Consider the following 26,212-nt stretch of genomic DNA (forward strand, 5'->3'; position numbering starts at 1 on the left):
ACAATTTGAATGAATAGCACCTTTGTTCTTTGTAAATGCATGTGAATGTCCTAACTCCAGTTTCATAACTTTGCGTTCTGACATAAAAGGAGTGTACACAAGGAAAAGAGAAAGAGGGAAATTTTAACAAGAACTATTAACTTCTAAAGATAAGGACAGGACCTCATGAAGAAAGACACTTCCTCTTACTCGGCTTTAATGTACAAGGGAAAAAGCTCCTCAAAAGCAAGCTTGCTTTTTTGCGCGAGGGTATACTCAAACCTCAAATCTTTGAGGGGCACAAAGCATGCACTATTGTACAATTAAAAGTGCTGGAGTGAACAAAATGTTCTTATGATGGGCGTAGCTTCGGTTTAGCTCCTGTTTTAATGTTTCAGGAGGTGCATCCAAGACTGGCACTCAGGATAAAGGTTAGTAGACAGCAAACAACATGCACTCACTGTGGTCACTCTCTGTGCTTAGCTGCTGTTTTTTGCAGATTCTTCTCTTGATTGGTTACTGATGGAGAAATAGGTACAACCTTGATTCACACTTCAAAACAGCAGAAAAAAACAAACATGAGGAGAAAGACAACTGCTCTTTCACAATAATTTGCTAGAGCCCCTGAAACCTCTGAATTGATGCAAACTATCTGAAATCTGAGTCTGCCCGGGTCCAGAGCTGGTGAGCTCTAGACTATTATACTTTGCTCTTACAGACTTCTGTGGGTTCATTCAAAGGATGAGGTCATGACAAAACAGCTGTTTTTTTACAAGGAAGCTTTTGCTCTGTGATATATTCTATGCATTTCTGCTCACGCTCGCCTCACAATTTCACCTCTGATTCCAAAGGAACAGGAAACTTGGAAGATCTTCCTTACACTCAACTATTACAGACTAAACTCAGCAGGTGGAGACTCAAGTGCTTGGGCTGTGCTCTATGTACAGCTTCCTAGTGCTGGATCCTGTACAAAAGAAACGGTATCATGATCTTCTGGGCTTGTCTGAGATGGTAAGATTTCTGGTTACTTATCCTGACCCAAATTATCTTAAAGCTCATTCAAATGTCACTGGATGCATACCTCTTTAGCAGATGCCTCACAAGCCCTTTTCCACAGCCAATAAAAGGCTACAGACAAGAAAAGTAACTTAATATGCCAATAATCAGAATTGATGATTGATAAGAAAACTGTTTGGGATTTGGGGCAGTTAATATATTTTAAAATACTGTAGGAGTATCACAGATTCAGATTATGCCATACAGGGCTAGTATTATGGTCCTGCCCTCCAAGGCACATCATGCTGCTACATGACCCAGACTGTGGTAGATTTACCTTCTGAACCAGCTGCATGGCAATGATCATATTATCTTTTAATGAAAAATTTAAAGCTGTAGTTACACAAGGGGACCCCTGGTGGCCTAGTGGTTAGGATGCGGCACTCTCACCGCTGCGACCCAGGTTCGATTCTCGGTCCCCCGGGCAGATGGTAGCCTGTTAGCCCTGTGAGGTCATCCATCTATGAGAAGGTCACTCTAAACAAACCTATGTCCTGAGGACCTCACTGCCATTGTCCAAGCTTGCTTGGCCCCGGCAGATGAACCATAGGATTAAAGGGTGGGCTCAGTTCAGCCCATGCTGTGTCTCACCTAAAAAAAAAAAAAAAAATCCATTGCGCAGGCTTGAAAGGTAAAAAGACCTTTCCCAAAATCTTCGTTCGCGAAGACTGGCCATTATTATTATATTATTATTATTATAGTTACACAAGGTGTCCTCTTTGCAAGCAGTAGCTTCTTCGAAGGAAACAGGAAGGGACTTGAATGAAGGCCTCCCGTTATTCTGTGCCACTCAACTGAGATGACGAGGTGCAGAAGGCAGCACACCATGCATCTCCTAGAGGTGTGACCGGATGCGTGTTTCCCTTGGATATAGTTCTCCAGAACTGCACAAACACCTAGAGCAGCAGGGCTCTAGCATTAGGGGCTTGCTAAAGGTTAGACAAGTTGAGACAGAACCCAGATTTCCTCTGTTCTTTTAAGACTCCACGCTTTTGAACCTGAACCAAACCATATTAAAGTTAATGGGAGATACCCATGTCTCTGTGCAATTTTTAGAGGAACTATGCAAACCACAGGGCTGCCTGATAGGAGGATGTGGGCTCCTTGCTCTGAAAATAATTACCTGCATGCTAGGAAAGAGATTTACCTGAGTAGGAAGAAGGAGCTATCCTGCTTTTGTAGATACAAATCTCATTCACTTATTGACGGTTTTATTCACAATCTCTTCTATTTCTGCTTTTGTAGATATAAATCTCATTCGGTCATTTCTGGTTTTATGCACAATCTCTCCTCAGTTGTTCAGCAATACAGCTGCATAGATTTGGGTTTATATCTTGTATGAAAAAACTAACAAAACAAAACAGATGCAAGCACATCTGGAGATCATGCCATTCTCTCTGGCAGTGATGATGAGAAAACTACGCAGAGCTCTGGCTATGCCTCACATTTTGTCACACTCAGCAGTTGGGTTTTTTCTCAGTAAGCTACATAGGATGGCAACTGTAATATCTGACATTTGTAATGAAAACCACTGAAAGCTGAAGATACATGGAACAGAGAAGCCTCCACCTCGTTTCTTGCACTTGTCTTAAATACTGTGTTACGATTGCAGTTACTGTACATCTGTGCCCTTGCACATAACAAAGAACAAGAATGTGTAAAAAAATTCAATTTCAACCCCTTCCATGCTTTTGGCTTCAGTACATAAAGCTCTGCCCCAAAATTGTTAAGAGCAGCAATTTTGTTTCTCTCTACTATGGAAGTTATTCCCTACAATCTCACAGATACCAATCCATTCTTTCTCTCCCTCTGACATCTGTTCCAAAGACTTAGACTACACTCCTCAGATCAGTTTTCTGTCAGTTACGAAGTTTTCAAGCAATAAAAAAAGAATCATTCTGTATTGCTATACTGTACAGGAGAGCTTCAAGCCTTTTTTTTTTCAGCAATTAGGGTCAGCAATGCCATCAAAGAATATTCCCATCTCCAAACCTTTGTTACTCGAGTTTGGAAATAATTTGCTATGCAAATTCCTTTCGGGGATACTGAAAATAGATGTGCAATGTCTTGGGGGAAAAGAGGTTCCATACAATACTGTCAAAAAAATAACTAATTATTTCCTTAAGCAGAATACCCTCTGACATCTTTCAAATGTATAGCTCAACTCCAAATGAAGGAACAGCTTTATTTTTAAAGCATGCAATATTAGGATGAACTGAAATGAACTCAGAAGAATAGTCACCTTGTTTCAGGGAGCATTCTTGTGAACAGAACAAGAGAAGGCCACATACACTGAAAAGATCCTATTTAGTTTTACACATGCAAAGTGCAGGTATTCAAAACATTTGCCTTTAGAAATGTTTTTCATTGTAGCTTTTTGCTGATACATTCTTTCTTTCTAGACTTCCCAGTCTGGGTTTGAAAAACAAACAGGATTTCTGCATTTTTTAATTTATTTTTCATTAAAAAATCCAAAGTTAATGAGAATCTGAAAAAACTTATTATTAAAAATATATAGCCATCAGTTTGAAAGAGACATAAAAACAATCAGTCCAAGAAAAAGCTAAGTTCCGTGTTATAGACAGACATGCTTTAAAGGCACAAACTACAATGGCTATAGGAAAAAAGCAGAGGAGTTACATTGTTGATAATATCCTTTTTCCTTTAAGGTTAGTGGTAGCTTTGCCCATCAGCCTAACCTTTTTAAATTCAGCCAAAAGAAAAACAAAACAAAACAAAACACAAAAGCTCACAACTGATGAACCCTGAGAAAAACTGTCAACCATCCAGGAAGGGATTGTGCGGCAGACTTGACAGAAAGGTTGATCTCGGAGTAGAAACACACGTCGGAATGTTATGATACCTGGCAACTCTTTCAAAGGCCTAATTGCAGCCAGTTCATTGTAGGCAACACCAACTGCTTTACAGAAGGCAAGACAGCTGCTAATTGATAAAGATACACACTGCCGTTCTTTTATCAGTGTTTTCCTTCTACTATGCATTTAAATCAGGATATAAATGCTATTGGCAACTATTAGGACAATTTGGCACTTCTAAGGGAAAACTTATGGTGGAATAAGCCATCTCAACTTTATTGGCAATAGTGGAGATAAGCTAGTTAATGATGAATTAGTTCACTAGCATTTTTAAGAGTTATAACTCCTTTAGACTTGTCCTTGACTCTGTCTGTCATGGGTTCACTGTTACTTTGGTGATTTGCCAAACTTCTCTGTACCTCTGTTCACCTGGCAGCACAGTAAATGAATGCAATGCTGCCCACAATAGCACTGTTAAGATGCTGAAATGTGTTTGAAGGCCACTATAGAAATACAGAGTTTCATTTTATTCACCAGTTTCGCTGGTGTTTCATTTTAGCTTCAATAAGCAAATCCAATTGAAGGGGCACAGGAGAATCAGCTCCCTGGCAGAGGAGGCCAGCAGCACACATGCTGGGGAACAATGCCAGAGCCCCCTCAATGCAGAGACTCAAACTGGTTAATGCCACACAGAACGCTGCGAGACTCAGGGCAGCGCCTCGAGGCTTCTGCCACTTTCTTCCCATAGACAATCTCCTGAGCCTGCAAATGACACAAATAACTGCCTCAGAACTGCACAGATATGATCTCTGCAAATTAGGATCCAAACTCTTTTTATGCTATCCACCTTTTGCCTTGAGAGGGAGAACAAATATTAAAGACCTGTATGGAAAATGCTGAGGCATCATTATATACTGTTGAGAATTTCTGATGGTTTTTAAGAACAACTTCCCCTGTTTTTGACCTCCTTCTGTCTCAACCTACTCCCCTGGATTTGACATTGACATCAGTTCTAGGTAACATTCATTTCACAAAGTTATTATTAGGACTCACATTCCTTATATATCTAGGTGCTCTCTTTCAAAGCAGAGTCCTAGACACAATAGTGAGAACCTAGTGCAAAGTTTTAGGTACTTCTTATTAACTGTATTTCATAACAACCCATTCAGTGTTTCCTGTTTCAAGCTGCATTATCTCAGCCACTCCAATAAAAATCAGAAATGATTCCCGGGAACTATGTTGCAATGATAATAAAACATAGGCATTTTCCATAGAACAGACATCTAAATTTCACTCATGCAATAACATTTAAAAACATTGTTCTTTGAAAAAGTATATAGATTATCTGACCCTCGGGTTTATAGCACCAGCCTTAGAGAAGTACATTTTTGCTAAGTCTAATTCTCCTTAGGCTTGCATCAGAGATTCATACTCGAGTCAAATAAGAGCTGCAGTGAGAACATGGACCATGGATTCACTCTTGGGATTGCAACAGCGCACATTAAATGAAAATGGAAGTACTCTTAGACCAGAGTTACCACAGGCTTTATTCCTGCTTTTTAGTTTTGTCATACCACTCAGCTTAAGAGACTTACAACAGCATAAAACTAAAGGGACCAACAATGTAGAATTTTGCTGTTCACTCAGTTAGATTACTTAGCTGACAATGGATAATCACCTAAACATTTTCCTCTCATGCTATACCACATACTTGACAAATCACTGTCCTTTTATTTTAGGATTCTAGGACAAATTTCATCAAAAAGAAGGGTGGTTTAATCCAGATGTAATAAATTCTTATTTTTTTCTAATTACACTTCCCAAATGGTGTCTTTATGGAGGGAAAACAAAGAGGTAACTAAGATAGCCTTGTAAATTAAATCCCATTTGTGGCTAAGCAGAAAAACAAAAATAAAATGTTCTTAGAAAAGCAGAATATGCCACCTAAATTTGCAAAAGCTTATATTGAGTTAGACACTGTCACCCTCATTCACAATGAAAATCATCATATTTCAACTCAAGACTCTTCTCAAAAGGCAGCCAGTACTAAAAGGTCTAAAGACAATTAAAGTAAGATTTTCTAGAAAGAAAACATCACTGGCCTTACTGTCCTAATGACAACACTCCCTCATGTGAGCGTGTAGAACACCTCATGACTCATGGAACAGTGTGATTGATTCCATCTTTCAAAATCCACTTTTCATTTTTCTCTATTCAAAGACCAGTCAGTCATTCTGAAAGACTACACTGAGGTGCAGAGAACCGACTGTCACCTCATTTGGTCCAAGGTGCCAGACACATAAACACCACCACAAAACACAATGAGGCCAGTTGCCAAAGACATCTTGACATTTTTCAGTAAGAAGAGAAATAATTTCCTGGGAGTTAGAACAGGCTCTCTGAAGAGATGTAAAAAGATAGTTTTCACAAAACACATGTTCTATTTGAAACATTCCACAGGAGAGGCCCTGAATATTCCCTGCTGGTGAAATGGAAATAGGTTATGCTGAATATAGCACACCATCATAAAATACCATATTATAAACCCAAGTGACTGATAACTTTATTATGATCAGAACAAAAATAGAATTTTATTCTGTCGTTGTACAGTGAGAACTGAGTCCTGAACTGCGTCTCTTGTAAGTTTTAATATAACAAACATAACTCTTCCAGTAAAAAATTAGGTATTTAAGTTAAGATATAACACCAAGTGGGGATCAGACAAGCATTCTATTATGAAATAGGCTGCTCTATAAGACAGAACCGGAGGCTAAGGTTAGGTGTTACGAAAACTCTTCTACTCAGCAGAATTAACCTGCAGAGGCTGGGGATGTTCTTCACTGACCCTCTAGTTTAAACAAAACCCAGTCAGAGATGGAGAGTGACTTTATACACAGGCAGATAGTGATAGGACATGGGGGAACAGTTTTAAACTAAAAGAGGAGAGATTTAGATTATATATTAGGAAGAAATTCCCTACTGTAAAGGTGGTGAGGCTCTGGAACAGGTTGCCCTGTGGTGTTGTGGATGCCTCATCCCTGGAAGTGTTCAAGGCCCGGCTGGATGGGGTCCTGAGCAACCTTATCTATTGAATGGCTTCCCTGCCCATAGCAGAAAGGTTGGAACTGGATGATCTTTAAGGTCCCTTCCAACACAAACCATTCTATGATACTGTGATCAAAGGGCCTTGTTTGCTTGATTGCATTTAATCTCTTACTATCAATCTGCCTCAGACAGTGAATGTGTGCTACCATTTGTGCTGGGAAGAGGAGTCATGGTGCTCTCTGTGAACTAGATTTGATGTGCTAAGTCCCTAATAGTGGTGCCAAGGTTGTTTGGGATGTAAAGTACCCTGTCACTATTCAAATAAAAAGGCATTTTTTGAGCACCAAAAATTTCAGTGATGTTCATTAATGGGAATATTCCAACTGACAGGTCTATATGCATGCTTCTTTAATAACAGGATGCCATTTCAACATTTAAAATAATGCAGAATTTCTGATTTCTTCAAAAACCCAGGATACCACACCCCACCCAGTGCAGGGGTATTAAAATTCGTATTTAACACATCTCAAAATAAGACAGGTGTTTCTTCATTCTATGGTTGTGATTCCATATTGTTTTAAGCATAGATGTCTATTTGTAGTCCCTGTACCTACTAATGGATAAAAGCACGACAGTTTATTTTTAGTGAACTTTTTTTCCAAAGAGTTTTATTTTAAAGCCTGACTAATCTTTGCTGCACCACAGACTAGGCTGATCTCTTGATAAATCTTAGCTTACATTGGTGGTGAGCAAGATGACACCAAGTGCTTTTCCAATTAATCCTCTTTCATATCTACCTTTAGAAGAGGGTAAGGAAGACACAGAAAAGAACCACATGACATGCAACACTTCCCTGGGATCTTAGCGCAGCCTGGAAAAGGTGCAGGAGCCACACACACTTAGTTGTCTTTTGTTTCTTATCACGATTTTTCAGCAGCTCTACAATGTATGATTTTGTTAGCTCTGTCTGCAATTATTCACTGCATCTCAAAGAGAGGAAAACATGCATCAGATTTGCTTGCTCAGATTTTCTTACTTTTATCTTAGCCTCTCTAAACAGGATGTTGGAAAAAAACAGCTGAGGGAGAATTTACAGAATGGTGCATTTTTTGAGACATATTATTGCTAAATTTCATTATATAATGAATCAGTGTCAAGGCCACCAAGTCTTTGAAATCTTTCTCCTGTAGTTTATGATTGGCAATTCCACAGCCTGAACCTGTTAAACAGAAAGAGATGGAGAGACACACAGACAGACCTTTTTTGTGCTCACAGCCTTGTAGTTGCTAATTCTGAGTGACCCCTTCCCTTGCACTGGGAAACATCGTGGTATGATTATTGCAGGTGGCATAAAGGTAAGGGTCACTTGGCCATCATGCATTAAAAATGAGGAGGGATTTCCAGTGTGAGGGAAGTCCCAGAGGCCGAAATACACAGTCATGTGCACAGAACATGTATGTATGTGTTTATGGGTACAAGAAAAACTATTTCACACACAAAAGAGTTGTGAGGAGGACACATAGCCGACTCCATCTGTCCTTGAAGTGACAACCTAGACCTTGGATTACTCCCAACTGTGTAGAGGTAGAAAACCAAACATGTTTTCCTCATCTGTGCTAGAGTAATGGCCATGTGGAAAACAGGGGAGCTCTGGTAGGCACCTCCCCATTTCACCATGTCCCAGGGCACAGACCACAGTCTGATTTTTTTTCAGTAAGAAAAAAACCCTGGCTTCAGCTTCCTGATATGCTCTGCAGACAGGAAGAATGCAGCCTTTATTCTTCCAAGTAATCTCACAGGGACTGCTTATAAGAGGAGGCATTGCAAAACCAGGCTTGAACTCTTCTGCCCCATGCTTAAGTAATTTCCTTTCCATTTCACAGTGGGAACTAAGAAGATACAAGTACAAGAAAACAGTGGATAATTCACAATTTTTGGTGAAATGACATCTAGATGTACTATTCAGTGTGAGATGTTTATTGGACTCTGAGCAGTGAAACGCCCTGAAAAAGCAAGTAAATGTCTCTACAAATATTTGACTAAGTCTTCTAAATGAGACTCTAGCTGTAGCATTTTGCCTTTCTTGGGGCATAAATTTTGGCTGTTAAATCCCCTGGCTAGTCCCCCTAACAGTTTTACAGGGAAGTCAGATGAGTGGGGCAGGGCTTAACATGTGCTACCCTTGAGAGAGCCCAGTGGTCATCAGCTGTCTGCAAGGGATGACTAAGCTGGCTGCAGGATGGAGGGAAATACACAAGTGTTAGGGATTGGTGGAGAACAGCAAAAAGCAGCACTGCTCTTGTTACAGTCTGAACTTCTGGGGTTTCTGGTAATTCTCTATTTTTAACTTGGTCATGAAGCAATGATTATGTCCAAACCAGTACGTGTCTATTACAGCCAGCCCCTGTGGGCTGAATGGTAAAAACACAGAGCAGGCAAAAAATACATACTGTCCCCAAGCCTCGTGGATTTTCAGGAAGCTTTACTGATTTTTATCTTTTCTTTTTCTTCTACTTTATCTTTTTCTTCTTTTCTTTGCTTTTCGCAACCTGATTTGTAATGTTTCCTTTTCTAGTCACAAGCAAGAGGGATTTGCCTTGAATATTCCTGAATCATGATTTTATCTGGGCTTACTGAACAGCTAAAATATCTATAAAGGACAATTCCACTGCTAAAGTTATAGCCCCACACATTCCCCACAGGCCACCTCTTTTCCTCCTTGCTGTCCAGTTTTCAGTGGATTACATTTCAGGCCTGCTCCTCAGCCTTAGTAAATAGATCATTCTGTACCACAGACTGGATGCTAAATGGAGAAGTAATATTTTCTTTTCTACTAAAAGATGGCTTTTGGACAGTGGTGCAGATGGCGGAGATAAGCAAGCACTCTCCTTCCTATTGTGGATGATGAGTATGTCCAGAAAGAGTGTGGTAGAAGGTCCCAAGACCTCAGGGGGCAACAGGATCCCAAAGGAGAAAAAAACAGGAGGGCTAGATATTTTTTTATTTCCAATAGGGTATTTTGACCTTTCTTCTCTAAAATAAAACTCTAAATATGATATCTAGTAGGCCATCTGGGCACTTCCTGGGCAATTCAGGTGGGTGTGCCTTGTGATATGTTAGTCGTTTGTCCGGTCTGCTCATTAAAATTTTAAGGAATTTATCCTTCCCTGCTTCCCCTGAGAATCTCCAGAACTGTTTAATGAATCCTGTCATTACTACATAAATACATGCATACATTTGGATTTTTTTCAGTAAATTCAAGTTCATTTTTCCCTTGTTTTTTTCCCCCATCTGAATATTCCTAATTATATCACACAAGGACCAAGCAAATTAATTTCCTTCCTTTCTTGATGACACAAATATGTGTCTCAACCTGCAGCACTACATCTCGGCTCAGAGCCCAGTAGAAGAATGTCCTTAGATAAGCACAGGTAACTTACTTAAAACATTAAAATCACTATTTTTCCTTCCAATGGCAATAACAGTAAAGGCTAGCTCTGCTTCTCCCTCTAATTTTGTCAGGCTAGTATAGAAAACTTACTTCTAACAAAAACCTGACAAAAAGCAGGAGTCTGTGCTTTGAACTACAACTTTTTCCAAGAAGCCTGCTGTGCTGCCACTCATTTGAGGTCAGCTGGTTGGCCTGATCTGCTCCCAGCTTTGCTGAACAGCTGAGGTCTCCCATTCCCTCTGAAATGGGATCATACATTTACCTCTATAAAGTTGCAGTGAAGCATGATATGGCTTGAACAGTTGGCAAGAAAGCTGCCTACTCTTCAGTTTATTGCTTTTCCTAGAAATGATCAATGCCACCTGCCAGGTGTCTCAGTAAAGCGAGGCATCCTACACCACTGATTTCTTGGTTTTATCTTTTTTCCAAAGGACTCATCAAGGGCTTGTGATGGACAGCCAAGCAGATACAGCTCTTGTCTGTTTGGCTGATGAGGTTATAGTATCTGTCCTAGACCATCAGCTTTGGATTTCAAATCCTGCACGTAAAACCTGTCTTTGGTCTCATTCCTGCATATCAAAGCCTAGCTGGAGTGTCAAGAGAGAACAAGAAGAGCTGTGGAAAAATCTGCACTAATAAAGATGCCAACAAGAATGATCAGCCTACAGTGATGTCTGTGTATACCAGACATCCCAAAGGAAAAAGTTGGGGCCGGAAGGAGAAGACTTTGATTAAGCTGCAGAGCCCTACAGCAAGCTCTGAAATGGACCCAAAGACACAAGTCCCTGCTCACAGGGCATAAGGGCTCACAGGGCTCACCCTTCCTGAGCCACCCACCTGGGAAAGAAAGATCCTCTCCAGCCAGGAGCAGCAGCCTAGAGAAAGACCCATACACAACCTTTTCAGATCTAACATGAAAATGGACCTATATAGCACAGACCATTTGAGAAACATATTAGTCCTAGGTGGGAAAAACGTACGATGTGATTGACAGGTACTCAATTATCTACTTGTTTCAACAAATAAATCTAGGATCACATTCCCAGTATTTTTAAGCACAACTACATCTAGTGAATTTTCTTCTTGGCATACCTGTTAAATATCTGTATTTTCCTAGAGCATATTCACAGACCACGAATAGTAGAGGTTAATACCTACGTATTTGTTAAATCACATTTTAAAGACTTTCTGCCATTTTTGTAACCAATATTCAACACTACCAGAAATGTAATTCTCACCTGTGAGCCACTAAGCAAATCCCTTAGTGAGTAAAGACTAAGAATAAAGACAAATCTGAATAACCAAAAAAACCTGATGGTACACACATGAGAAAAATTGATAAGCATGATCACATCTATAAGTAGTCTTAAAGCAGTAAAGTCCTACAATAGAAGTTACTAAGAGCCTTTTGAAAAAGTAAGCATTGTGTCAACAAGTTTTGTAAGCTTTAAAGTAGTTGTCTGACCCTCCAGAGAACAGCTGCTCTCTCTGACAATAACAGAAGTATACCTTGATCTTGATATTAAAGATGGAAAATATTCTGCCTTCAAATCATGCCACTGGCATGTTTCATTTCCAAGTGAATTGTCCTCTTATCTTCATGATGATTTTCATACTAAAGCCTAAAAAGAATTTCCAGGAAGTTTTATAAAAGAAAATGTTTGAAGTATGTTTGGGGGAGGGTGGATCTGAGCAAGTAAAATCCATTATGAAAATTCTCAATAAATAGTACAAAACCAGAATTTTAGAGCTCATCAGCTTAGTTTTTATTTCCTTTGAAAATTAGACCACCACAGTCTTTCCCTACATATGTATTGGTCAAAAAAAACCTAGATTCTAATTTAAAATAGTAATTTTTTAAATGTCAGAAGGCATCTTATATACAAAACTTAAAACAAGTGAGTTCTGCATTGGAACTTTGAAGCTCAGAGGAAGAAATTCCCTTTTAAACACAACCCATTCTGTCTTTTAATAGATAAACTGCTAGAGCTGCTTAAATCTTGAGAGTAGAAAACAATGCTCCAAGAAAAATATATAAAGAAAAATAGCTTACATACTGTACTGTGAAATCCCAGTGCTACAAAAGTCTTGCACTATTTTCTCATTAAAACACATGACACCGCAGTGCACAGTGATCAGAAATAGGATTTTGCATTTTCTGCGGCTGAAAACCATTAATAATTTACTGACAGCATTAGGTTGCCATAGTAATGTCTGGGATCTCTATTCATAAAAACATATTTGGGTTGCTTTGAACATGAACAGTCTTGATAAAGGTAGGTAGATGTGCATACACTACAGCTGAGGTTGCCCTATAAAACACACAGCCTGCAACTGCCTGAATGATGGATTGTCTATATAAATTTCAGGCAAGCAGAAGGTCAGATCTCTGCTGACATAAACTGACAGAACTGACCTGAAGTCAGTAGAGTGATGACCAGTGAACACAAGCAGATAATACATCTCACTGTCTGCAAAGTCACCTGGCTAAGAGAAAGCAACAATAAATACTCCTTGTTTCCATTTTCTGTCTCCCTGCACTTCCTGGAAATGAGTTGCTGGGTTTCATGTCCACATTGTAATAGGATCTATTTCTCCTAATGGAGCACCAGTTGCATATGAGCATATATGCACTCACACAACCACCTTCAGTGTGAAGACAGAACTACTTCAGCCTGTGTCCTTTGTCCAGAAAGGTCTGTGTCACATTTTTGCACAGCTCATGCAGTTCCCTGGAGCATGAAAGCAAGTCAGGAGGAATGGTGACAGATACACAGTTTGCTCTGTGGTGCTGACCATGATTTCAAAAGGGGGGTCTTGTAGGTTAGACCATTTTTATAAGCTTGGAGTAATTATTAACAATACATAATTCACTACTGCATGAATTGTGCACATGTACTCAGCCTTGCTTCTCTAATAGGGCCACTCCTTTATGATGGACAGAGCAACAGCACGGTGTAATATCATAAGGGCTTTTATTTTGGGAGAGACAGAGTTAATTTTACATAGTGGAGAGTGTTGCAATCGAGTGGAACTGGATGCCTCAGGGAGGGGAGTTGGGATCATCCTTGGACCCAGTCCAGGCTGGTTCAGCTGTGACCAAAATGCCCAACCATTAACAGCAGTTTTGTGATAAATGTAAAAAGATTGATTTCAGTTCCTAGGGAGCACTCCCACAAACCACAAAAACATTACTTGTGGTAGACACAGCAGGGAGAATCCAAAGGATCCAGTCTGTTGGGACTGGATTCACTCCCTGCAAGAGGTAGGATGAGATTTTTAAAACTTACACAAATCAGATGTTTGTACATTTGGAGGCCTCTCTGAAAGACTGTACTGAGGCAGTATTGAGACCTTCCTACTCATGGACAAATACCAACTTCAAATTCTTCTCAATTGCTCATTTAGCATCATTCATAAGCACTGAATTCACTCTGACCTAGAGGTGACAGCAAGCATGCTAACATGAAGTAAAGACATCAGGTAACAGTTCAGATTAAAATCTAAGGCTAGGAGAGAAACAAACCTCAGAGAAACTGCATATGACTAAGATCTAAAAGGCAAATGAAGATCAAAGAGAAGCTTGGCATGCACATATTTGGGATGAGCTGTGAATAACGTAGTAGGAAGAAGTGAGTAACAGATAAAAGTTAATTCATAACCTCTTATGTTGCACTAGAATATGACTATCCACACTAATAGTATTGTATTAAATGCCCTAAGAGTGGTATCTAATGGTCTAGACAGGATTTTAGTTTGGCAGGTTGGCCTTTGGGTTCAGGCTCTTGTCTGAACACCTGACAGAGAACAGATCTCAGCTCTGCAACAACCATGTCCTTCCTATTCCACCATGCAAGGTGCTCCAGGGTCAGCCTGCAGAAGGTCTGCTGTGCCACAACTGACTCTCAGGGTTCAAGCAGCATAAGACAGGCAGAAACAGACTCCCCCTGCTCAGGCTGACCAGAAGGGTTACCATGAAATCAGACACAGGCTAATTTGACAGACAAGGCACAGTAGCTCAGCTGCAGCACTGGACTAATGCAGCAGCACAACCCTCCTTGACTGGTGCTGCCCTACATCACTCCAGACCAGAGAACAGGCAGAGAAATCTCAGCACAGCAAGGGTTTGAAAGATCTGCACCCAGAGGCTAACTGTATAAAGAGGCAATAACAAAGTTTCAGCTCTCTAAATCCATTTCTGACCAAGCCTAGCTCTCTCTGTACCTCAAGCACCCACCCCCACATCCCGATCTGTGTTTTACCAGCATGTTACCCTAAATCCAGATACAGCAACATTAAGCAAATAGGGAGGAGCAAAGACTGGTCTTTCTCCACTTAAAAAAAATATGATTAGCTGGGTTTGATGATACGAACCACCAATCCCTTTCCATTCTGCTTTGGGGAGCAAATGAAAAAAATCACAGATATAAATTTCAAAATATGTCATTTTTTGTATTATAAAGAAGATCTGAGTATTATTAATCTATTTGTTTAATACAGTGAATCCTTGCTCTCCATCTGTTGGCAGAATTGAATTCCAGGTTTGTATTTTTCTAAGGCAGGAAAAAATGTCACTTCACAACTGCAACTTGGAAGGTGTATTCTCAGTGTATTCCTAAATGGAGTTTCATTAGCCTATTTATGGCATTTCATAAAAAAAAAGTCCACTTACTAAATGTGAGCATTTTCTTCACGGCCTCATTAGGGAAGCATCTACTTGGCTTGTTTTAGTTTTCTTAAGTCATCTTTTTTTTTGTGTTAATTACACCCTCCCATACAACCTTGTTGTGTCCTCGTGGTTATGTATTACTGTAAGGCAGCATTTACTGTATGGCAGGATTTACTGTTAACAAAATGCCCTGTGAAGGGAGATTTGGGAAAGTTAGCTTTTTAACCCCATTTCTGCATACCACATGTTACAGAGCTCTACCTGTTTTGGGTTTTTTTCTCCCTAAGAGTCACAAGCAATTGTGCACTACTTGTTCTCACAAGTGTCCTGCTCCTTTTACACCCACAGCACAAGGGAACTGGGCAAAGTCTGCAACATGCAAAGGTCTGTGACTCTGATTGGGTATTTTTAAGACAAGTATGAGTCAAACTTATTTTGTGCTTAACATCCAGTGGTTTTATTAGCTGCCAGGCTCAAACTTGCAGAGTATTTCATGTACTGCTAGGTGGTAGTCAGAAACAGGTAGAGTCAAAATCAATTCTTTAACCCCATCTCCTGGTCTCATCTGGGCAGACCTGTTTAGAACCCAGCCAAAGAAAACAAAGCTGCTGAAACTCACAGTAAATTGAAAGCTGTGATGGAGGGGGCAGAAAAGCCTTTACAATTCTAAAGGCTTGCCTGTACTAGTAATCCATTGAGGTGCAGGCAAAGGTACCATACTGGGTCTACACTTTCAAGGTATAGTTAGATACTTTCCCTTTCCTTTGAGGTAATCATATCTGTGTGAGGAATTAGTGCAGGGTAGCTAGTAGCTAGTGTACAGCCCATCAGGCAAACAGCATGTTTCACAGTAGGCAAGCCCATACATTTCCAGACAGAGTGCCAGCATGTTTGTGAGCAGCTGTGAAGGACTTCTAAAGAAAGGCTTTCAGATAACAGGTAATCCAGAAAAGCATTAGAATTTACTCATGACACATATCACGTATTCCATGAAAGTCTGGGCTTGAGCAAAAAGACCAGTGTGTTCCACTGACACTGCTTTCTTCCTGCCAGCCACACTGGCAGTAGTCTCACTGAAGGAATAGTAAACTTGAAATGAAATTTTCCACTATTATAACCAATGAGAAGTGATTGCCAGAACACGGGCAAATAATCAGAACAGTCTGTACTGGCAAACCCAAACAGCCTACGCAAAGCTTGCCAAGAAAGATGCAATTAAATGTGCACCACCTTCCTTGCATTCCTTTGTAATTAACTTTTATTCATTCTTGCAATGAGTAAAGATTTAAAATGTAACAAACAGGCAGAATACCTACCTTTCACCTATTAAAAGAAGTATTTGTTTAGAATGCACTTTTTTCCTCACTTCCTTTTCAATTAAAACCAGACATTTGTAACATGTTCTAGCAACTTTCAAGTCTGATTCTAGTTCAAGCGACCAACTATTGCCAATAGTCTGAAGAAAAAAAATGACACAGAGGCTTATAGTGTAAACAGAAGAGACCAGGTAGCCAAAACTGTTAAATCCTATTATAGTTTTTGTCACTACTTGATCCATTCAAAAAACTGAGAGCAAAAAATTTTCCGGTCTAAGGCACGCTAGAATGTCTGGGCAAACTTGTGGGACTCTGCATGTGAACACTGATGTCTACATGAGCGTGGATATTTGCACTCACAGCTACTGAGAATACACCCTCACACGAGAGAGTCTGTTTACTGAGTCTGCCGGGAACTGTCAAGGTACAGTGCATGTAGAGTCTTTGATACAAGCTCTATCCACACAGGCACTAAATAAGCCGTAGGAAACTTCCACTTTGTATGTGGATTGAGTGAATAGGAAAAAAAAGAAACTAAACACAACAAAAGTGTTATGGACAAATAATAACACGATGGTGAAATTTAACTTATCATTTTTCATTTTTGCACAGGAACACTCATAATAAATAATCCCACTGGCCTGGAAGAAGGCATTTTAAACAAAACTTACAAAATATGAGATCTTCATGTAGAATGTATGCCTGTGCATTGATTCGAAACCTACTGAAATGTATTTGAGCGGTGTCATTGATATGGAATCCATAGATAACGTCAGAGGCTTCAAACCATTGTAACCAATGCTGAACAGTAAGACAAAGGTGGTCTCTCTCCCTGCCGGGGGAGTCACTGATTGTTACCCTTGCTGACTTGTGAGTGGGCTTGTTTATATGAAATCAGATTCAGCATTGGCCACAAAACAGATAAACATATTTTCTTTTACAGTGGGTATTTACTGCAATTTTTCTAGCTGTCTATCGTAGGCCTTGAAAAAAACAAATATGAATCACTACGTCAAGTTAATGCTCATGGTTTGAAAACACTAACAGTGGAACAACTTGTCAGGGATGACTGTTAGCTATGCTAAAGGATTTTAGAAGCGGACAAGATTTAAGGCTAAAATCTGGAGTCTTTTCTGTTTCACATACATAATTCGAGTATTTTGAAAGAAAATAAGAGTGGACAGAAGGATATTCACCCAAGAAGACACTGAAAGATACAGATACAGCTTAGCCAACTCCTATACCACCTTCTCCAGAGGCTCTGGACAAAGGAAATGTTGAGGAGGAAATACAATATAAGGATTTCTAGCACATTCACTAACCAGTCTAAATTATTGTAAAGGTTTGAAAATTACAGCACCTGCTAGACTATTCTAATTTGTACTGGGAGGGGACTGTGAAGATCACTTCCACAGAGACCAAATATTTCTTTTACACTGAACTTGGGACATGGTGAACAGAATTTCTCAACAAAACTTTAAGAAATTAAGAAATGTTTTGAGGTCAGTAATACCTAAACACACCAAATGATAGCTATGCCCTCTTCACTTTAGTGTAAATTTTGCAGTATATCAAATGGGACAATTTTCAACTATGTCATGTTTGTCAGTTGTGTCCTACAGACACCTGACAATTTAGTAGCAGATTACCACTTACATAATAATAGTGACATAATAGTGACTGCATGTTTAAACGTGTTTCTATTAGTATGTGTTTGTATGTAAAAACATCTCCCATGTCTCAGCAGATGTGTAAGCATCTTCTTTAAACAAGGAAGACGATTCATAATAATTGTTTATGGCCAATTTCAAGAAAACACACTATACTGTTCTTTTACACTTTGTCATGTAACAAATATTTTTCTAGGGTGTTATCATGCTTAATCAACTCATACAATAACTTTTCTGTTTCCTGCTACTCTGTCCTGCTAGGCAGAATCTGAAGTTATGTCACGAGCATGAGCTATGAGGAAGAAACTACATGTTGAAATATGAGACGTTATTCCAGCAAACTGGTAAAGACACAATCAGATTCAGATAGGTTTTGACTTTCCTGTTCCTGAGTACTTTTTTGCAATAGCCAGCAAAACAGAGAGTGATGGAAGATTTGCGAAATGCAATAAGCTGGTCATCTGCCAATAAAGATCTTTCCATTCCAGATTTTGATGTACATCTGGCACTAGTGTACTTCCCATCACTGGAAAATGTTCTCTCTATCCTTCAGGTATGTACTTTTGATGTCTAAAAGCCTAGGTTTACAAATCAGCCACTGTTAATAAACACATCAGTTCGCAACAGTGCTTAGAAACAGCACTGAGAAAGGCAGCCTGCCTCTAAAAATAAATTGCATTTGTCAGGTTTTTGGATATTTTAAGATTCAGCTTGGGAAAAAAAAAAGAGAGAAAGCAAAAGGAGAACCTAAGCTTTCCCAAACAGTTCAACAAATCTGAAGACAACATGGTATTTTCACAAGAGGAGGGAAGTCGCTGCAGGTGCTCACAAAGAAGCAAGATGAGCCCCTCATGTGGCCTTTCTGCTCTAGTCAAGCATCAAAAGTGTAACCAACATCACTTGGGGTGAAAAATATGGGAGACAGATAGTTTTGCATTATCTGACTGGCCATGGTGACAGAACACTTTTCTTATCCACAGCCGTGTGACACAGAGCAAACTTCACAGATTAACTTTCCACCTATAAAGACGAGAGTACATTACTTCTCGTAAACTGTCACTGATTTCTTTGTTTACACAGGAAGATAAATTAGGAGACATTAGTCTCCCTGTACATAACATTTTAGCCCCAAAGAAGCACACCTTAGGCATACTGGTATGCAGCATTACTAATAAATAGACTGGAAAAATAACAGCTCAATGTAGCCACTCTTGCTGTATCATGGATGAGATGATATGCTGACAAAACTATCATCTTTCCTGATGGCAGAAGGAGTATAAATAGAAGGTAACTGGCTGGAAGTTAAAATCCTCCTTCTCTTTACTTTCTCTCCTGCTTGGAAATACAAAGCAACAAATATGTCAGATCCTGCAATGTCCTTATGGTGTCCAAAATTATGGAAATACTTCACTTGGAGGATGATGTATGGTCACTGCATAACCCAGGGTAATTACCAGGCATTAACACACAGGTACAAGATGGTAATTAATATATGTCCCCCTCTTCAGTTCTCAGCCTTGAGGCCAAGTCTGACCTCCAGGCACCAACTGCTGTTTCTGCAGTTGGATGTCCCTGTCCAACCCATGTCCTGTTGTGCCAGGTTCCTTTCATCAGCAATGACCAGTTTCCAAGTGACCATGTTCAATGTTCCCTTTGCAGAAATAAAGCCAGTGGCTTTAATGTGAGAGCTATAGCCTTTTCTTCTCATCATCTCCAGCACTCAGCAGACTGTGGCTGTTGGGAGTAGCCTAGCAATCTCAGATGTGCTGACTACTTAAATCCTCCTGTACTTTCACAAGGAGGAGCGATATGATGGCTGATGATGGTATCACAGTGATTTTGTACCTTCAATGCACAGCCTGGATAGAAAATATTATGAACTGTTACCATCCAGTGGAATTAAACTGTCACTTAAAATTTTTTCAAGTTCATTGTATCAATCCCACACTGTCATTTCATCTATTTGTCAAGAAGTCTGAGCAATGAACAAGTTTCATATGCAGGTTGAACAGTATGACATACAGCAGAAAATCACTTATCAAAGCAAATGGCAAACCTAGACTGAGTGATCCAGACACCGGAGAAAATTTCACAAATGAAATGCTATTATCTTCATGTTTTTATTGTTGAGGGCTACATATGTTGGCTCCACAGGATATTTTGGGAGCAAGTTTAAAATGGACAGGAATAAAGACAGGCATTCAAGCCTTTTTAAGACTACATCTTTACTACTCCCTCAAGAAAGAAAAATGCATTATTTTCTCCTGATTTGGACAATACATATAGATTAACTAACCATTGATATTTTGAATTATATGTAGGTTAGTGAATAAATAACACCTACAAATTGAGTTGCTTTTGGACTCCACCTTACTCCTGCCATCACCAGGGCCCCTAAGTCAAAGCGCCATAACAACTGATGGTGTCTTTTTTTAGCTAGAAAAATGCAGCACACAAAGAGGTTCTGGTAATAAACACTGACACACCTTCACTGCAGCAGCTTGTTGGAGCTCTGTAAGAGAGTGTAAGTTGTCCAAAGCAAACAACTACCTGTCTTTCTACAATAAATGTATGTAAGAGTTAATGCACAGCTGGGCTGTGATCCTCAGCCCAGGCTTTTGGACAGCACAGTGACAAAAAGCAATATCTCAAGTGGATTGATCTCCTAAGATGCAGAGACTTACAAAACTGAAGTACCTAAACTCAGCAGTATACCTCATTTGTGGAAAGGCAAAATAACAACTGTTTAAGAGAACTTGGTAACACAATACCTCTGCCTGAGTCAGGAGGCTGTCGAGAATTCATGTGGCCAGAATGGGATTCCTTCAGTGTGAATCTAGCTACATATGTTCTTGTGTTATGTTTCACAAAATCCTTAACTGCTCCTGATAGTAATACCTCATTGTTAAATATTATTGAGGAAATGTCTTGGCAAAAATAAATATGATAAATACCAACCAACACACTGGGATTTTACCCTTTGCACTATGAGTTTGTGTCTATTGCCAGGCTACCTAAAAAAAATGGGGCTTACACAACCACACTGTCCTTGTGGGTTTTATCTGTTTCCTGCTGCCCAGTAAGTCTTTCTACCTATTCACTGATTTCAAGTCAGACACAATTAGGGGATCAACATCCAAAAGACATTGAAGCCTCAGTTACTGAGTGAGAGTGAAGACCCCTTAGACCTCCCTGAGAGAGGCTGCAGTGGGAGTTCAAGCTTTATTTGGTTTGCAAGGGTGCCACCGTGTGACACAAAACTGTTCCCAGAGAAAGGAGACAGGAATGTCCTCCTCAAGGCACTCCAGCAACTCACTTGAAGAGACTGATTGCTACGAGGCCCTTTTGCCCTTAACTTTGAGCCCACTACCATATCTTTCAGAAGGTCCTCTCCAGGATCCCCTTGGAAAGGGTTGTTGGGAACTCCCTTCAGCAGACCAGCAGGGAACATACACCTGCAAATGGGATGGGAAAGAAAGCAAGAAGAAGGGCAACAGCTAATCCTGGAAGCAGGCAGCCTCCTACTGAATGCTTTGGTGTTACAGTGCGACAGGTTTTGTATGCCTTTGCCCTACATAGCTGTGAAGGTTCCTCTGACACTTCTATGTCAATAGGAATAGTATTTCCTGGCAGTTTCCAGCATGGGACATTGTAATCTGCCTGTTCTATCCTCCTAAAATATCGGGGGGAGGATTTTGATCTGTTTTTCACTTCCTGACCTAAATTGCTGTGATATAAATAGCAGCCAGGTGTTAATTAATTCCCATACGCATGCCTGTATGTGGATGACGTGTTTATATACATGTGTGCTTTTATGGACAAGTCTTTTCTCAGTTACTATAGCAAAAGTAGGTCTTACACAGATAAGGACCAGATGCTTAATTAATGAGATAGCTTTCTGCCTCAAAGGAAGTGTACTAAACCATACACACTGGGGATGCTGCTTCTGCCACTGTATGAGGCCAAGAACCCCCTGCACGCTTGGCATGAATTTGCAACAGAAGCCTCCACATTCTGTGTAATTGGAAACTGTGGTTTACCTCCAGCCAGGCTTTGCCTCACTCTGTGCTCCTTGTGGTGAGTAGGCCAAGTACTGTTCACTAGCAACTACTGACTCAACAGGCCATGGCAGCACCTCAGCTTGTGGACACAGACAGAGCTGTGCTGCCAGCATGCACATGAGTAGCCAGAGGATGACAAGAGCCACAAGATGACAAGAGCCTGCCAGGAACCTGCCCAGTGGGGAGCACTTACCTGAGGCATATCAGTAACCAACTGAGGGTAAACTTATATTAGCAATTTAGTCCGAAGTGAGCTTCTGGAGTGAACCTCCTGAAGATGCCCACCTGCTGTGCTCTGGTTCACACTGCGGAGCTGTGTTGGGGCAGATGCACTGAATTACTTTTGGATTAAGCTACACCAGGAAATGCACTAGAGGAGTGTGGTGGGTTGACCTCGGCTGGACACCAGGTGCCCACCCAGCCGCTCTATCACTCCCCTTCCCAACTGGACAGGGGACAGAGTAAGGTGGAAAAACAACTCATGGGTTGGGATAAGGCAATCTATTTAAAGTAAAAAGCAAAGTGGAAGCTTGCGCACACAAAAGCGAAGTGAAGTGAGAGATAACACAGTTTATTCTCTACTTCCCACCAGCAGCAATGGTCAGCCACTTCTGAGAAGCAGCACATATAATGGTTTCTCAGTAGGCAGCCATTGGAGACAATGAATGCCCGCCTTCCTGCTCCTTGCCTTAGCTTTTATATCTGAGCTGACATTATAAGGAATGGAATATCCCTTTGGTCAGTTTGGGTCAGCTGCACTACTTGGGTCCCCTCCCTGCATCTTGCCCTCGATTGAGAAAGGAATGTTACAGTGTTGGTGCTGTGCTCAGCAGTAGCCAAAACACCGGCGTGTTATAAACACCATTCTAGCTGCCAATGCAAAGCACAGCACTGTGAGGGGGGCTGTGGGGAAATGAACTCCAGCTCAGCCAGACCCAATACAAGGAGCAAACCTAAGGCTCTTCACATAGTAACCACCATAGTGTGGACTTATCAGGACCAAGCATTTCTTTTGGGCTGGACTATTATTCAGGTATACATAGTCTGAAGCCAATCTCATGAAAAATCAGTAACATGGATGCATACATTACAGGATGGTGTGCCAGCAGAACATGGCATCATAGCCATATCCAAGAACTAGGATATGAAGATACTGCATGGAGATAACTGTATACTATGTATTTGTGGTGCACAGAATCTTAGAACAGTTAAAGTTGGAAGGGATCTCTGAAGAGCCTCTAGTCCACTCTCATATTCCCAGATACATGTTACGTATGTGTTGGCATTTTTTTAATTAAGGAAGCCATAGTCCTAGACAGTTAAAGGTTTGTAAAACCCACAAATGCTGGCCCTAATTTTCATACTCAGAAATAACACTGATATTTTTTCCTTGGACTGAGAAACAGGCTTTTAGATTCTGTATGCATTGAACCTGGTATATAAAGGGTATCTGTGTCTGCCTCTGTGCTAGCCTGGCACATCCATACTAGTGCTCTTCTGCACCTGAGATAACTAGCTGGAGTAAGAGGCAGTCATTAGCTTGGATACAATGCTGGGCTAATACAGTTACATCACCTTCAGGAGCTAAACTGGTCCCTGATCATTTTGCTCCTCCAGACTGGAAACATGTACCACAAGTGTTAGTCAATCCCTCTAAGAGGGTGCTGCATCAGATACACTTGTCCAAACGAGTATGAATGAACAGGTTTGCTCACAGCACCTGCCAGACAGCCTTTGTGAATGATGTGCAGTGTGTCAGAAGCTTACAAGTGCACGTGACTTGTTTACTGTTTAATCTCTGTCACTGTCCCTGCAAGAGAGCAAATCTCCAAGATCCAACCTTAATTCAGCTGCTGGGTAAATGACAGTACAGAAAGTACAATGAACAGTTGGAAAGGCAAACACCAGGGGTTCCTGCCTCAGGGGAGATGAAGTCCACCATCTGGAAACCACATGGCATGGCTTGAGGAGGCCACAAGTAAATCAGAAGTGCAGTCACTCCCAGTTGTGAGGCATAACTTTGGCAGTAGGGCTAAGTGAAACTAACTTGATTCACACAGAAATGTAAACTAGTAGGTGATGTAACTCCCCTTTGACCTATTTACCTGTCTTCCCTGGGATAAATGTAAAAAAATAAATTAATGTATTTACACTTTTGACAAGTATCAGTTTGAATGCAGGTTTTACTTTTAATCTTCTAAGTGTTCTAGGAGCAAACTGACCATCTTCTCACTCACACAGATTTTACACTTTGACACATCACTGATTATTCTCATGCCAAAGAGATGATTGATTAAATCTAAACTTGCCCCAAAGTACCTGCTTCAGAGGTCCTGTCCATTATCTTCTTATCAGAGATGCAGTTCATAATGAGCGATCACAGAACAAGAAAAAGTTCAATTCATGGATGACCCTCAAGGACCCTGACTTTGGTAGCAGCAGTTGCATGATGCTCCTTGAACAGAGCCAAGCAAGCAGGCCCTATGCCTAGATATGGTTACCAGTATTAAAAACCAACACTGAAAAACCGCAGTTGAGAAAATCAACACCACAAAATACACTAACATGCTGTGAGACTGACAGAAAAAAAGGCTCAAAACTTAAAAGTTTTGGAAGCAACATCAGTGAACCAACTGAAGACAGAATCAGAAATGCATTTGTATGCAGCCAGAGAAGAAGAAACATTTTACTCCAAACCAAACAGAGCAGTACTGAAGCACAGAGACTTGGCATAACCTCGTCTCAACTGGCTGTTTTCACAGAGACCCTACATGAATCACCAGGGCCAAGTGACAGGGAAAGAGAATTATTATTAAAAAAGGCAAAACAGAAGACACAAAGGACTAAAAAGAAAAGATGGACAACAGAGATGACACTTTGAGTCTGCAACAAAGACAGCGAGACAATGGAGTGTGCCCAAAGAAGGCCAACAGAGCTGGTAAAGGGGTTGGAACACAAGTTTTGTGAGGAGCAGCTGAGGGAAATGAGATTGTTTAGCCTGGAGAAAAGGAGGCGGGGGGGCATTTATTGCTCTCTACAACTCCCTAAAAGGAGGCTGTAGACAGGTGGGGGTCACTCTCTTCTCCTAAGTAGCAAGTGATAGGAGAAGAGGAAATGGCCTCAAGTTGCACCAGGGGAGGCTTAGATTGGATATTAGGAAAAATTTCTTCAATAGAAAGGGTTGTTAAGCATTGGAACAGGCTGCCCAGTGAAGTGGTTGGGTCACCATCTCTGGAGGTACTTAAAAGATGTGTAGATGTGGTCCTTAGGGACTTGGTTTAGGGGTGGACTTGGCAGTGGTAGGTTTATGTCTGCACTCGATCTCAAAGGTGATCATGAGATTCAATAAGTCCAAGTGCAAGGTGCTGCCCCCGGGTCAGGGCAATCCCAGACACGAGTACAGACTGGGAGAAGAACTTGAGAGCAGCTGTGCCAAGAAGGACTTGGGAATTCTGGCGGATGAAAAGCTGGACATGAGGCAACACTGGGTGCTTGCAGCCCAGAAATCCATCCTGAGCTGCATCAAAAGATGTGGCCAGCAGGTCAAGGGAGGTAATTCTCCCCCTCAACTCTGCTCTCCTAAGAATCCACGTGCAGTACTCTGTTCAGCTGTGGAGTCCTTTGCGCAGGAAAGGCATAGAGTTAGAGTAGGTCCACAAAAATTATGAGAGTTGGAGCACATTTCCTATGAGGAAAGGCTGAGAGAACTGGGGATGTTCAGCCCGCAGATGTTCTCCTGTTTCCAGGGAGACCTTATTGCAGCCTTTTAGTATTTAAAGTGGGCTTCCAAGAAAGATGGGGACAGACTTTTTAGCAGTCCTGTTGTGACAGGACAAGGGATAATGAATTTAAACTGAAAGAGGGTAGATTTAGATTAGATACAAGAAAGAAGTTTCTTACAAGGAGGGTGGTAAAACACAGGAACAGGTTGTCTAGGGACATGGAGGATGCCCATTTCCTGGAAACAGTCAAGGTCAGGTTGGACTCAGCTCTGAGCAACCTGATCTAGTTGAAGATGGCCCCACTTATTGCAGAGGATTTGGACTAGATGAATTTTAAAGGTTCCTTCCAAACCAAACTCGTATTTGATTCTATGATTCTTTATAAATTTAAATGCTTACAGGAATAGCCCAGAGTTTAACTCATGTT

The 26,212-nt window shown here is 40.7% G+C and overlaps 1 protein-coding gene across 4 annotated transcripts in view; it reads right to left on the bottom strand.

Moving 5' to 3' along the window:
- SLC1A2 (solute carrier family 1 member 2) overlaps positions 1-26,212 on the bottom strand; it is a 90,883-nt gene that overhangs the window by 57,409 nt on the left and 7,262 nt on the right. Inside the window, exon 1 of one of the 4 annotated variants that reach the window (XM_027703950.1) lies at positions 2,183-2,349. The exons of 2 other annotated variants lie outside the window; for them this stretch is intronic. The gene's annotated coding sequence lies outside the window, so the exon portion shown is untranslated. Of the gene's footprint in view, positions 1-440; positions 532-2,182; positions 2,350-26,212 lie in introns of those variants that run through there. One more of the 4 variants, XM_027703934.1, reaches the window with a different exon arrangement.

Source organism: Neopelma chrysocephalum, unplaced genomic scaffold (genome assembly GCF_003984885.1).
Source record: "Neopelma chrysocephalum unplaced genomic scaffold, ASM398488v2 Primary Assembly neopelma1_24, whole genome shotgun sequence".
Taxonomy (NCBI): domain Eukaryota; kingdom Metazoa; phylum Chordata; class Aves; order Passeriformes; family Pipridae; genus Neopelma; species Neopelma chrysocephalum.